At 34.6% G+C, this 14808-nt stretch overlaps 1 pseudogene; it reads right to left on the bottom strand.

Moving 5' to 3' along the window:
- Positions 1-1544: 1544 nt before the first annotated feature.
- The window catches only part of LOC113631253 (peptidyl-prolyl cis-trans isomerase FKBP3 pseudogene), a 65395-nt pseudogene continuing 52131 nt past the window's right edge, over positions 1545-14808 (bottom strand).

Genomic DNA, 14808 nt, shown 5'->3' on the forward strand with positions numbered 1-14808 from the left:
AGCCTTAGCTCCCGGTTTTCAGTATTTCCCTTCCTACACTTGGTGCCCCTCTTTCCTTATGTGTTCCCAACTAACACTTAAGTAATTCCAGGGGAGTTTTAGCTGTTAAGGGTTTAAAGTATTAGCTCATAGTAGATATTTGTATTTCAAGAAGGAAATTAGGGAGACTAAACTTTGAGATCCAAAGGGGAAATGTGCAAAGTTTTAATCTCAGTGTATATATATGCCATATCTTCTTCTCAAATATTAGTGAAAATGGTGGGAAAAATATTTGGAAATGGTGAAGACATTTGGCAAACCCAAATCATAACAGAATAGAAATTATTAATATTTGGGGAACTACATTTCACTCTCAATTGAGCTTGAAAATGATTAAGGCCATCTTTCAATAACTAACTCCAAACAGCTTAGCTGAGTTTACATAAAAAGTCATTTCCACCTCTGGTAATATCTATTAAAATTATTATTTTTTCTTTCTAATAAAATAAAAATCCATAGCAGTCCCTCCTCAGTCAGAGTTTTGGACTTAGTACAGTAAGCATTGAAGTATATTCAACAAAGTCAATGGTATCTCTTGTTCCATCTTCCAAGGAGTTTCTGGCTTCTTAGATACCAAGGGAATTAATTTTCATCAGGAATTTCCTGCTTCATCAATAAGAACTAATCATGTACAAGATTGATGCAGTGTCAGCAGAAAGTTTTATAGCTTTAAATTAAAACTCTCATGTTGTCTTCATATCTTTAGAAAAAAAAAACAAAATTATTTCTTCACGCTTATTTAAGAGGTAGTATAGCATAATGGAGTATTTGTTGGAAAACACTGTTACTAATTTGATGTTACTTTATGCAAATTACTAAGTTTGGGCCTCAATATCCTCATTTATAAGTATACAATTTTCTTCAATATAAAACTAAATGGAGAGTTGGGTAATGATCACAAAAATTCCCTTTGGTCCACATGGATATGTCACTTCTCCGGACTCTAGCAGTTCTAAAATTCTCCCTCTTTAAAAAAAAAAAAAAAAAAAAAAAGGAAAGCTTATTAATTCTGGTGATCACGTGCCATTATCTCATTTGCTTATTAATCTTTTGCTCAAGAAGTGCCTATGCCCCAGAAGCAGTTTATGTAATCTAGCACTGCTCTAAATCTAGATCCAGAAGAAGGAAATAACTTCTGAATCTCCCAGCTTAGATCTGTGAAGTAAGGATACTGTTCCTAATTTAGTCCTCCTTTGAAGTGGCCTTCTGTTTTGTTCTTTTTTTCCAAGACATTGGATAAATTTTTATTGAGCCTTTTAGTTTACAACATGAGGTAAAAGGCAAGTCAGTTTATTTTAAGTGATATTCTACACAGTTATAGTAAAATATTTTAAACTTCAAGGATTTATAATGGATTACATTTCTTAAAAGTTGGGGATCAAGTAAACAAGTTCTAACTTCTTGAATTTTCCAGTTGACTCTTCCCTTACAATAGTAACCAGTTCTAATTAGATACCTAAGTTTCTTCAAGGCCGTGTTTTATTGTTGCTGATGTCTTTACTATTTCAGTCAATATCCACTAATTCCACTTCAAAAATAAGTTTTGCATTTGGTGGAATTTTGGCATCAAGCTGTCCTTTCTTTCCATGAGCCCATTCTGGTTCAATCTCCAGTCGAGCCTTTTCTACTTTACTCATAGCCAAGAGTGCTTCATTCCATCCTCTGATAACTTTGTCTATCCCAACCTTAAAACTTAACAGCTTGGCATTTTTCTTCTTCTTTGAAGTCGTTTCAAAATTAGTATCAAAAACAGTCCAATCCTGTAGTGTTCCTGTATACCAGCAGTGAACAATATCTCCCTTTTTGGGAAAGTTGGTTTTATCTCCTTTTTTAAGAACAGATTTTGTATATTTTGGCCTTCTTCTTCTGACAGACCTTGATGTACACAAGAAAGCAGAACAGAATGTGGATGCACTGTGACAGGGTAAATCTGTTATGTCTCCTTTTGCCAACGACCTTTATCTCATTATTATTACCCCTCTGTCAAGTATCTAGTGCAGAGGAGACTCTTCACTGCATGCCTCCCAGCCCTCATTCTCACTCCTTGTCCCCCAAAGATGATGTTTCATCTAGGTCTGCCAAGACATGAGCAATTCCCTTAAGGGAACTGCCTCTGTGTACCATTCCCTCAAGAACACTGATTAATTATCCTAGGTAAATGGAAATATGTTCCCATTATAATATAAATGATGAATGTTGGGATAAGTCTTATTTACTCTTCCTGAAATGCTAAAACTGCAGATGTGTGTCACCTTAGCTCAAATGATTCAGCTGTTGAAAGACCTAACAGAGTTGTCAATATATTATTTTGAGCCAAGTGCTGATTTGTCTTGTGGTAGTATATATGGTATATAGTCCTCCAGTTCTCTTGAAGGTTTATCTCTTAAAATTCCACATACTGTCTCTACCCACCACTCAAACTAGACTAGTCACTGCTCCCACATACTCGGGTTTAAAACACAGCTTAAATTTAACTTTTCTGAATCTTCACTTCCATAGAATTTTGTTTGTACCTACCTTATAGGATTATAAGAATTCAATGTAAAGCACTTAGCACAGTGAAATTGTAACCATTATTACATTACTTGTTATATTTTCTCTTTTCATCCCTTTAGCACTGAGACAAATATTTTACATAAGTATTAGTCAAATTAATAATGAGTTGAATTAAACTGGACTAACACTTGTTATTTGGTTAGATTAAAAATAAAGAAAAATAGCACCCAAGAAGGTGGATTGGGAAGGTAACAACAATAGTCTAAATAAACACGGACTGAGTTTATGAAGGGGTTTCAGCAAATCTCTGTCAGATTCCACTGAGAAAGCACCCAAAGTGGTGACTGTCCTACCTACATGGATCAATTTTCTTTTCCAAAGCTAACTTTAATAATTATAAATTATATATAAATTATAAATTATATATTATAATTATAAAAAAGTGTTATAGACATGGCTGCTTTATTTTTGCAATAGTTTTATGCCTTTACATTTTTACAGAACTCAATCAACTTTTCAGCTTTTCTCTTCAAATCCTTTCCTTTTCCCATTAGTCTGTTAATAATCATTGCTTTCCTGGCATCCTTATTTTGTCAGGTTATTATGCATTCCTCAGCATTGTGAAAAATGAAAAGTGGAAAAATCACATATTTTCAGCTGACTTAACACTGTGTAAAGTGCTGAAATTATTAATTGAACATCTTGATTATAAATTACGTGTAAGTAATGTTGAAGAAGCAGCCCCTAGTCATACAGGATTATTATTAGGGCTACACACTGAATGATTTGAATATCATTCTGGTAGTAGTAAATATAGTCAATGCCAGTGAATATGAGCTCATAGATTTTGGCTGAATATCAACCAAATCAAGCAAGTAATTGCCTCTGCGATTTTGAGGTTTACAGCCTAAAACCACGTGACTATTGCATCTTTGTCCCTTTAACTGCTTGAGGACTACATCAAGAGTTTAGAGCCAAGCTAATAGCTATCTCTCTTCTGGAAATATTTAATCCAAAAATCACAACATTTTTAAAACCTCAGTAAAATTCACTCCACTAATTTCAAAGAGGTGATACTCCAAAATGAAGCTTGGTGGATATTCACCTTTAAATAGTACCATGAAAAATGTGTTCATCTTGGACCAATTAAAGCATCATCCACATTTTAACAAGTGTTTAACTTGCTAAAGATAATAAACCAACTTCAACATCACAGTAAAATTTACTAGCATATCAACATTCAATGCTTTATTATGGGCTACTTTCATCTATTCTTTGAAGTAGGACTGGAAAGATCTCTATTTAGTAATATTTTGTATATTGTTTGGAGTCAGTTTAGTTGAGGAAACAAATCTCAAAAATTCAATGGCTTAAAACAATAAGCTTTCACTTCTTACTTACATAACATTTCTGTGTGCATGCCCAGATTGTCAAGGGAGCCTACTTCCACGTAGTCATGTAGAAACTCTGGAATAATTTTATGTGTCAACTTGGCTAGGCTGTAATATACAGTTATTCAATCAAACCTAATCCACATGCTGTTGTGAAAGTACTCTGTAGATGTGGTTAACATCTACAATGAGTTAACTTTAAGTAAAGGAGATTATCTTTTGTAATGTGTTGGGTTTCATCTACTCAGTGTAAAGGCCTTAAGAAAAAAACTGAGTTTTCCTCGAAGGAGAAGACATTCTGTCTCAAGATTGTAGCATCTGCTCCCAAGTTTCTAGCCTGCAGGCCTGCCCTACTAATTCTGGACTTGCCAGCTCCCACAGTAGCATGAGCAAATTTCTTGAAATAAATCACTTTATATATGTTTATATTTTATATGAATGAATATAAAATGTAAGCATATATATATTTCTGTTTCTCTGGAGAATCCTAATACAGACTCTCCAACTCCTTCCATTTTCATCTTCTTCTTTTCACTGGCAGAGGAGAAAGAACACAGAAAGAGTGTGCAAGGAGAAACATATCTGAAAGTTTTATAGATCCAGAAGTGCCACAGAACATTATCTGTTTACACTCCTTGAGAAATACTTGGTCACCTGGTTATACCTAAATGCTGGAGAAACAAAGAAATGTCACATGTCTGGGCCCCAAAATAGAAAGCTTGTTTTGGTAAACAGCTAGTAGTCTCTACCAAAATTTTCTGTAATATAATCTGTAAGACAATATTTGTAAAACTGTGTTTATATTAAGTAATTTTCATTTTATATTTCTTATTTTATCATTCAATGAGGCATTTGAAGTGAGTCTCACATTTGGATGGGGAGAAAATGTCATTGTAGGCTGCAGGAAAAGAGGACATTTGATGAAAGAGAGAAGGGTAGGAAGAAGGAGAAAGAGAGATCTGTTTGATGTGAAAAAGAGATACACCTCTCTAGAAACTGGAACTTTTGCCCATCCCTCTCTGATAGTGAGGCATCATTACAGATGGGAGTTGCATATTCTTTGACCATGTTTGAACAACAACACCAAAAAGTTGAATACACTTATTTGGATACTAGAGTGAGTGAAGGGGTGGAGATAAGTGAAGCTAGAGAGAATGCATGGTCAAGAATTTGAATTTTACTCTTCAGACAATAAGGAGTTACATAAAGCTCTTACACAAAGTTTGATGTGATCAATGTCAAAGTCAGACATTATACTTGCTTTATTGAAAATGGGTGGAGTAGGGGAGAGACGTGAATTAGACAAGCTAAAAAGAAGATTTCAAAAATGGTATAAGACAGAGCTAAATTCCTGTGTTGTGAAAGATGAAGTGGGAATTGAAAGAAAAGGAAAAGGAGTAATGTCATAGTAGTGTTATGGACAGAACTTAATGCCTCATTGCATCTAGGGATTAAGTTGGAGAAAATATTTTAAAATACTGCTTAGATTTCAAATCCTGGTGTAGGGAGGCTGGTATAGGTTAACTTAAATTAGGGGTAATTTACCTATTCTCCTGAATATGTAAACTTCCCTGAAAAAGATGATCAAGGTACTAGGTCCTACTTGTAGCACACAGAACCCAGAGGAGGGCATGGCCCTTTCAGGAAAGCCCAGTTTCCTTTGCCATCTTCAGACCTCCTGTATTGCTATCCCCTACTTCATCACTCCAGAAAGACATTTAAAGTTCATTAAGGAGATATAAATAAATTGCTCCCTTATTAACCCAGCAACTGGGTCAGTTTCACACTGAGTCATTAAATGTCTTAAGAACTGGTAATCTATCACATTTTAATGACAACTTTAAAATGGTATTTTAAAACCAAAAGATTTATATCCTATTAAGAGATGATTATAATATACTAATAAAAGACTTGACTCACCTATTGAGAGCTGTGTTTTATGGAGGAAGGAGAGGGAGATAACTACCTTGTAATATTGAAAACAGCTAACCATTTTGGATATTCCAGTTAGCATTCTTTTAATTTGTGTTTTGGCAGACACAGAGGTAGCCAATATTTGAAAACTTTACTCATATTTGAATGGGACATTTTAAGTGGTAAGTGTGAACCCAAGAGCTGGATCAAAAACAAACCAAAAGACAACAAACAAACAAACAAACAAGCAATATGCCAATTGTTAAAAGTAAATTAAACCCATATATAAATTATGACAAAATAATTACATAAGTAGTTGATGGGAAAATATGTATCACAGGGACAGTTCCCATGTGATCCTTTCTCCTCACTAAAGATTACAATAAATGAAGAGAGACATCCTCATTGCTAGGTGTCCCCCTTCTCCTTGTCTCTGTTCAGCCTTGCTGATAGCCAGGCAGGTCATTTGCAGGGACAGCTGTCTCTGTATATATTATGGTGGTAAGCATTCTCTTGAATCTCACAATATTTAAATAAATTGTTTTTTTAATAAATAAAACTCCTTTTGCCTGAACTGTTCTTGCTACTGTTGCTATTATTCTGTACCTATGATTTTATTTTCTTCTATCAAATCTTTACAATAGCACATCAGTGTAATAGATCACATTGAGGAGAAAACACCTTTGATCACTGAAGAACAATGCTTCAAGTATGTTTTAGAATTACAGCTAATGCACTCAGCTAAATTTGGCAGTGCAAAACCTGATAAAAGTTATAAAAACTAATAGTCTTGCTCTTTCTTATATCACCTCATATTTCTTTACCTCTAGGTTAGAAAGTAATGCCAAACATATAAAGAGAGTCTCAAGAAAAACTGATGAAAACAAAAACAACTCAACAGTAAAATGGGCAAAAGACTTGAACAGGTAATTAGCAAGAGAGGTAAACATAAGGATTTAACTTTACTAGGCACCAGCAAAAGGAAAAATAAAAACCATAATGTGATACCAGAAAAAAACTTGCCAGAGTGTCTACTATGTAAAATAGGTGTACCAAACAAAGACAAGGATATGAATCAACTTGCATTCTCATACATGTCTGGTGGAAGTTTAACTTGATAAACTGTTTTGGAAAACTCTTTGGCAATATATAGTAAACCTGAACTTATGCATTTCTTTCAGTTCACAAATCTCATTTCTGGATATATATCTAAAAGAAATCTAATTTCATTCTTTTACATGTAGGTGCCCAGTGTTCCCAGCAGTTGGTGGGAGTGTAAATTGATACAGCCACTATGGAAAACAGTAGGGAGGTTCCTTAAAAAACTACAAATAAAACTATCATATGACCCAGCAATCCCACCACTGGGCATACACCCAGAGAAAACCATAATTCAAAAAGACACATGAACCCCAATATTCTTAGCAGCACTATTTACAATAGCCAGGACATGGAAGCAACCTAAATGTCCATCAACAGAGGAATGGCTAAAGAAGATGTGGTACATATATACAATGGAATATTACTCAGCCATAAAAAGGAACAAAACTGGATCATTTGTAAAGATGTGGTTGGACCTAGAGACTGTCATACAGAGTGAAGTAAGTCAGAAAGAGAAAAACAAATATTGTATATTAATGCATATATGTGGAATCTAGAAAAATGGTATAGATGATCCTATTTGCAAAGGAGAAATAGAGACACAGAAATAGAGAACAAATGTATGGATGCCAAGGGGGAATGTGGGTGGGTGGGAGGAATTCAGAGATGAGACTGACACATATACACTACTGATACTGTGTATAATATAGATAGCTAATGAGAACATACTGAATAGCACAGGGAACTCTACTTAATGCACTGTGGTTACCTGCATGGGAAGGAAGTCCAAAAGGGAGGGGATATATGTATATGTACGGCTGATTGAGTTTACTGTACAGTAGAAACTAACACAACGTTGTAAAGCAAGTATACTCCAATAAAAATTAATTAAAAAAGAAATCTATACATTTTTTCACCAAATGATATATAAAAAATGTTTAGTACAGTACTATTTGTAATAAGAAAAAACTAGAGACAGCACAATTCTCAATTATCAATCAAGAGTAGGATGGATAAATTTTGATATAATTACACAACAGAACACTATACATACAGCAATGCTACACAACTACATGTAACATCATAAATTACTTTCACAATAGAATTGTTGAGCAGACACAAAAGGCATATAATATATGATTTGATTTATATAATATTCAAAAACAAGTAAAACAATGTATGGTATTAGAAGTCCGAATAGTGTTTACCCTTGAAAGGAAAATGGTGATTAACAGGGGACATGAGGAGGCACCTGGGTGGATATTAATATTGTGTTTTTTATTTAAGTGCTGGTTATATGACATCTACAAATTCAGAAAAAAATCATCAAGCTCTGATATAATTTATATATTTTTGTCCATGTATGCTATACTTTAATTAAAAGCCTGCATTAATTTATACACATGCATGTATGTGTGTGTATTTTTTCCAGGTATTCAAAAGTATACATCATTGGACATTATCTCCAACATCAACACAGAGCTGTTTTCCTTTGGGATGCAATTAAAGTGTAAGAGGAACTATGATTAGATCAATGAGCATGGTCTATGAAGACACTTTCAATGCCAACCTCAGAGTTACTAGTTCCATTTGTACTTCCATATTTACTTTTCAAGAGTTAGACCTTGAAATATAAATTCCTTCAAGATACTTATTTCATTGACTCCCTTATCATTTCTGCCCCTCCATTCTCCATCATTTACATCTCTTTGATTGTTGCAGAAGAGGACAGGTTCAGCAATATAATTCGTTGTGTAAAATTAACAATTAAGTATTGTCATAAGAAAATTTTTATAAGAAATTTTAATTTAAATTGATATAATTTAAATAATCTATGTTGTAGACAAATTCAATATTGGGGAAGAAAACATAGTTTTAAAAAGAAAGACAACTAGGTATTGTATACTTCCTAATGGAAATACATGATACCACTTAAACAAGTAAAATTTTCAGAAAGATCAAATCTAAATATGATTAAATCTTTTGATCAAAACTTGGTCAATTTTTACAAAATGAAGGAGACAGAGAAAATATAAAACAATGATATAAAAAACATGATTATCAAAAGTGATATTTTGGGAAACTCTATAGGCCAAAGATTCAGTTTCATAAGTAATTTTCAATGAAAATAATAATGAAGGCGCAATCTACAAATTGGAAGAGAACTAAAGACATATCAAGTATCACAGTAAATAAACCCTTCTTGAATTTGGATTAAACAAAAAAAATTTAAAGTATTTATTGATATAATTGACATATATGATCATAAGAAGCACTTCTTACTAATTTTTAGGTAGCCTAGATGTATGATAATTTATTTTTTTTAAGATTTCTTATCTTTCCAATATGCCCTATCGAAATATCTACAAATTAAAAGGTATAATGTCTGGGTTTTGCTTTAAAATAATATGGAATGAGGTAAAGGAGGGAAAGCAGTATAGATGAAAAAAGGATTGGCTAAGAGTTGATGGAAGTTGAACATGGATGAAATATTCATGGTTATTAATTATACTATTCTCTGTAATTTTGATTAAGTTTGAAACTTTCCATGATAAAGCTAAAGTTAATGCAAGGAGGTGGATCCTTGAGTGCATTTGAACTTATATGCATCATCTAGAAAGATAATTATAGCAGCAAAAATATGAAGACAGATATTAGACTACAGAACAAATGCATAGATGTGATTCTTGGATTCAGAAGCATCCCACTTAAAAAAAAAAGATTGTTCATAAAAGCTAAGAGGTGGACAAGGGCAGGTGAACACCCACTTGATTGCAAAAGTCAGGAACAAAACAACACCTCACTCACTTTAGACCTTTGTGAATTAGTCACGGTATCAAGTTGTTAGAGAGGTGCTTTAATTTGATAACTTTTGTGCTTTGGGGATACTTTTTACCGGGTTAAAATTGCTGCTGTTAAAAAAATTAGTGTCAACCAATGCTTTAATTTGATAACTTTTGTGCTTTGGGGATACATTTTACTGGGTTAAAATTGCTGCTGTTAGAAAAATCAGTGTCAACCATGAAGTTATGTTGACCCTCCTGGCAAAGGTGAGATGAGGCAGTCAGGCTGAGAAACGAAGACAAGTGGGGAAATGTGCAAGGAGAGGTACAAAATGTCAGAGAAAACTTTCTGTTTTTAATGGGCTGATTTTTTTTCCTTTTGCCCAGGAAGTCCTGTTATGTTTTGTCTCAGGAGAGACTTAGAGAAGCGCCTCTTGCTGCCCTCTACTAGTGTTCTGATCATCAGTGTCAACAGAGTAGCCCTGCTATACCTTTGGCTGCAACAGAAAGATTGAGAGCAGTTCCAGATCAGCCCAATTACAGTTTATGCAGCCTGGCCCCTGAGAAAGCAAAAGATCAGCACTTTCTCTGTGAAGCCTCCACAAAGATTCACTCTGCCTCCTCCAAAGAATCCCTTGCAACATTATTTTATTGAGAAGCAAAAGATTTTGGTTCTGGTTCCAGATCTGCCACTTTTATCCCAGAGTTTGGCTCTCATTTTGTAAATGAGAGACTTGAAATAGATGATCTTGGAGATTTTGTTGAACTTTATCAATCTTTGAATTTATACTCTTCATTTACCTCTGACAAGTATAGATAAACTTCTCCATAGCTCTTCTTTTTGAGACTGAGTGAGAACAGAGGGAAGTACAGGGATAAACCCTAGGATGATTCTCATATTTGTTTAAGTTGTACAACCTTTGTTTTGGTTTTGTTCTGTCTTTGATCACTTGTTTACTTTATTCTTCTTTTGTTTGTCTTATTTTTATAACGACCTTATATGTTAGATGTTACAGGGAAAAGGTGATTTTCTTTATAGGGCAGTAGACTAATGCAAGCTATCTTACCTTGTGACTACAGAAATAACCCTCCCTTATTCATTCCAATGCTGGGTGTCCCCATATTTCATCCCTTGCAAATCCGTCCTTTATGCACAGATTTATATACCTTGCATGCACGTCTAATCACAACAATCTCCTGCTCAAACAAATCTCTGGCTCCCCACTTTCTAGAGAAAAACTGATACTCACTTGTGGCTCTTTGTAACTTTTTTTTAATAGAAATTTTCACAATTCATACTGCAACTGGTGTAAAATACTTCACTAATTTGGAATACAAAAAACATCATATCACAATTATTTTCTCACATGTTTTCTTTATAGGAAGTTTCCTATCTTTCTCTTGAGAACTCTTATTTGAAATAACCAAGTCCCTCAAGGATTAGTCGGTCCGAAGGAGTGATTTCAAAGGTCAGGTTTGAAAGGAGAGATAAGTGGGATGTACAAGCAATACTCTCACAGCATGAATTTGGTTGTGACACTTGGTATCCCTGTTAAATACAGGTCATACACAGAAGGACTATGTCCCTCTCATTCTGGTTTCTTCTAGTCCATAATTGAGATAAATATTCCATTCATATTCCCAAAGCTCAGCTTTAAATGACACTAGAGCTGGGCACAGAGACTCTTCACACTTCATGTCTATGTTCTTGCAGCATTAGTTGATTTTCATGAATTCTGAGAACTTATGTAGTGACCAGGTTAACAACTTGGACTCTGTTCCCTCACTGTGAGTTCCCCTTAAAGATCTTCTTCTACTAGTGAACATTAGCCAGGATCACCCAACGAACTCTGGCAAGTTTCTTGAATTTTCATCCCCAAAGAGAAGAGGATGATATTCAGTTCCATTTCTTATTATCAATGTCTTCAATTTCATAGAAAAAAAATGTTCCAACCCTTCCACTGAGCTTTAAATACCAGATTAGGGTCTTTTTTTAGGGAAACACACACACACACACAGAATCAAGATCCATTTATATCCTTTCTCCATGCAAGGGGCCGCTGACTGGCATCGGGTTTATATACTTATGGGAGGTCATGTAAGTGTGTGTTTTTGTTTTTTCTTTTATCAATGATCATCTGTTCCAAGGTCAGTAGATAAAAAGATTACTGGTATAATGTTTAAAATATATTTTATCCAGTAGTTATTATAAATAGCTACTTATGCAATTATTGACTTCTCAGTAAATAATAGTTGTGTGCATGAAGGAACAGTATTATTCTTACCCTTGTTCACCAGCACAATGCCCAGGCACATGATATAAGTTCAAAATGTGTTAGTTGAATAAATTAATGAGGAAAGTATAGATCTATGACACATAAACAATGCATCAAAATATGAAGAAAAGTTAGTAGGTAGAAGGAATAGAATGCACCAAATATTGGAAGTCTCTGTAGTGTAGAGTTGGATGAGGATGGGAAAGACAGAGAGGTAAGAGGATCATGAAGATACTTATGCACATTATTATGGAGTTGGACTTTAAAGTCAGTGGGAAAATTTTTCAGGACAAAAAGCAGAGAAGTTTATTTTAGAAATATCACTGTGGCTTCAACATGGAGGACCAATTATAAATAACCAAAACTTCAGTCTGCTTTAGTAATCTAAGCAAGCAATTCCAGAACCCTGAATTAGGATACTAACAGAAGAATAGGGGAAGGACTAAGTATATATTCAGAAGGTGGAACTAATACAATCCTATAATTAATTATAGGTGGGGATGAAGGGAAAAGATGAGACAAAGTTAAAGTTGAAATTTTTTGTAGGACAACAGAAAGGATGGTGGTGCCATTAGTGGTGGCAAGAAAGAGAACATAGGAGGAGTGTCGGGGTGAAGGAAAAAGACTGAATTCAGTTTCAGGCATTAATTTTGGGCACACAAGCAATTGGCTCTGTGTCTCTCAAGCTAAGGAAGGAGATCCAATGGAGATGCAAATATGGTGGCTTTCAATATATGGCACAGGAACGGCCAAAAGATTTTATCCTGAGTTTCTATCCTGAAATAATCTGGCATTTTTCTAGAGTGTTATGTTGACAAGAACTTTGAGGTGAAATGTTTCATAGTGGTAAAAATGTGTTAATTGATTAGTGAGGTTTGGCATGCATACAGAGAAGAGTGGGAGTGTAAGTATCAATATATTTGCAGCATTCATTTATCCTGATCTGGATAGTAATTGATGCCATGGGATATATAGGATTATGTACAGCATGTATATTAAATGAAAGTGAAAAGGAATTAGGGAAGAATTCCAAAGTACCCTAATATTTTAGAAGCCTAAAAAATACTGGTTTCTGATAGTTTAGGGAATGGATTAGGAAGGAGTTTTTGTTATCAGTTTATCATTGATATAAGCAGAGTGGGATTACAGCAGGCAAATACAAAAATGCTACGAAAATTTGGGGATATTTCTTATCTTCAGTGCTCTCATTTTGTGCCAACCACATTCCAACATTCTGACCCTTGGAGGAATTAAAGAATCCCTTACTAAAGCTGAATTAATTTTGCATAACCTTCTACTCTGGTTGCCATCGATGTGCTGTTGCATTTGTTCTGTAACCAGGTGTCCCCTCATATGTCAGTCCCCATGCCTGGGTCTCTGCCTTTCTACTTTGCCCAAGAGCTGACTTGCTAGCCTTCTTGACATTCTGATTCTCCCTCCCAGGCCCTTGTTTCCTCACTGGCACTGTCTTACCAGCATTGTGAGTAAGCCACATTATTGACTACCACATTTTCCTGTTATGGACCATTGGCTTGCCTACCTTCCTGCATCTTTCTATTAATAAATTAATTTAGTGTATATTCATTACCTCCTGCATTACAGGTTCTCTGTCACTTTTTCAGTTCTATGGGTATACCAGTTCTCTATAGTAAATGAGAGAGACAAATAATCCAATAATCACAATACTTCTGTAAATCTTGTCACAGATGTGATATAAGAGAACAGAGAAAGGTGAATACTACCTGTTTTCTGGGATCAATTAATGTTTCCCAGAGCAGAAGTCACTTGGGTTGAGCTTGAGAAATAAATTGGGATTATCTCTAGCTTATTCTCTGATCCCATTGATACTCAATTAGAATGAATTTTGGCTATATTTAACTGAAAATTCAACAGTACTTTAAATAAAGAAGTATTAATTTTCTCACAAATAAAAAGAATTTGGAAGAGTGAGTCTACCACTGATACAGTGGCTCCATAGTCGCCAGTGACCAGGATTCCTTCTCTGTCATTCTCAGTCCTTGGTTTCCATCCTTAAGTTAACTTCAGAGCATAGTATGGCTGCTGAAGATCCTACTGTCATGCCTGTAGTTCAGGCAACAGAAAAAGAAAAAGATAAATGGGAAAAATGGGTACAATATAGAATATAGGGGACGGGTCAGTGGATAGAGAGAGGAGAACATAGAAGATACAAGAAAGAAGACAAAAAAGAAGAAATTGAGGGAAGGAGCAAGATGGTGGCCATAACAGTAATGCTGTGATTTTAGAAAGAGCAATATATACAGAGCAATATATTCTCTTTGGATTAAAATAACAACAACAACAAAACCAGCAAGTACACAATGTACTATTTAAAACTGAAGTATGAGTTTTTCATTGATGAGAAGGGCAATAATTATATCAGCAATGTTATTTTCAAAAGCTGTGTTCTTCCAAATTTTTTCCCCCAATTGGAAATGGTCCAGGAAACCCTCTTTCACTTCAAAGGTATTGGACTGTATTTTGTTTCTGGACTGAAGAAATTGTTTGAAAACTTAGACTGTGTATTTATGGGTTGCTTTGCCAACTTGTAGTGGCAATATCTTTTGAGACACTCAGCAGGGTTGACTTTGTCAAGTGTAACAAAGAATATTTCAAACATTGGGGGCTTGGCAAAATCTGCAGTGTGGTTTGCCAGGTGCTGTTCCATCAATTTTTAACACCCATTTTTTTAAGAGACATTTAATCCATTCTTATTTCTTACTGCTTTACTTCTTAACTCATCAAAATGTTATATTTCAAGAGCTCTTTGTTGTGTATGATACCTTTGGG

Source organism: Aethalodelphis obliquidens, unplaced genomic scaffold, assembly GCF_003676395.1.
Source record: "Aethalodelphis obliquidens isolate GAN/ISIS:26980383/991018 unplaced genomic scaffold, ASM367639v1 scaffold32, whole genome shotgun sequence".
NCBI classification, from domain to species: Eukaryota; Metazoa; Chordata; class Mammalia; order Artiodactyla; family Delphinidae; genus Aethalodelphis; species Aethalodelphis obliquidens.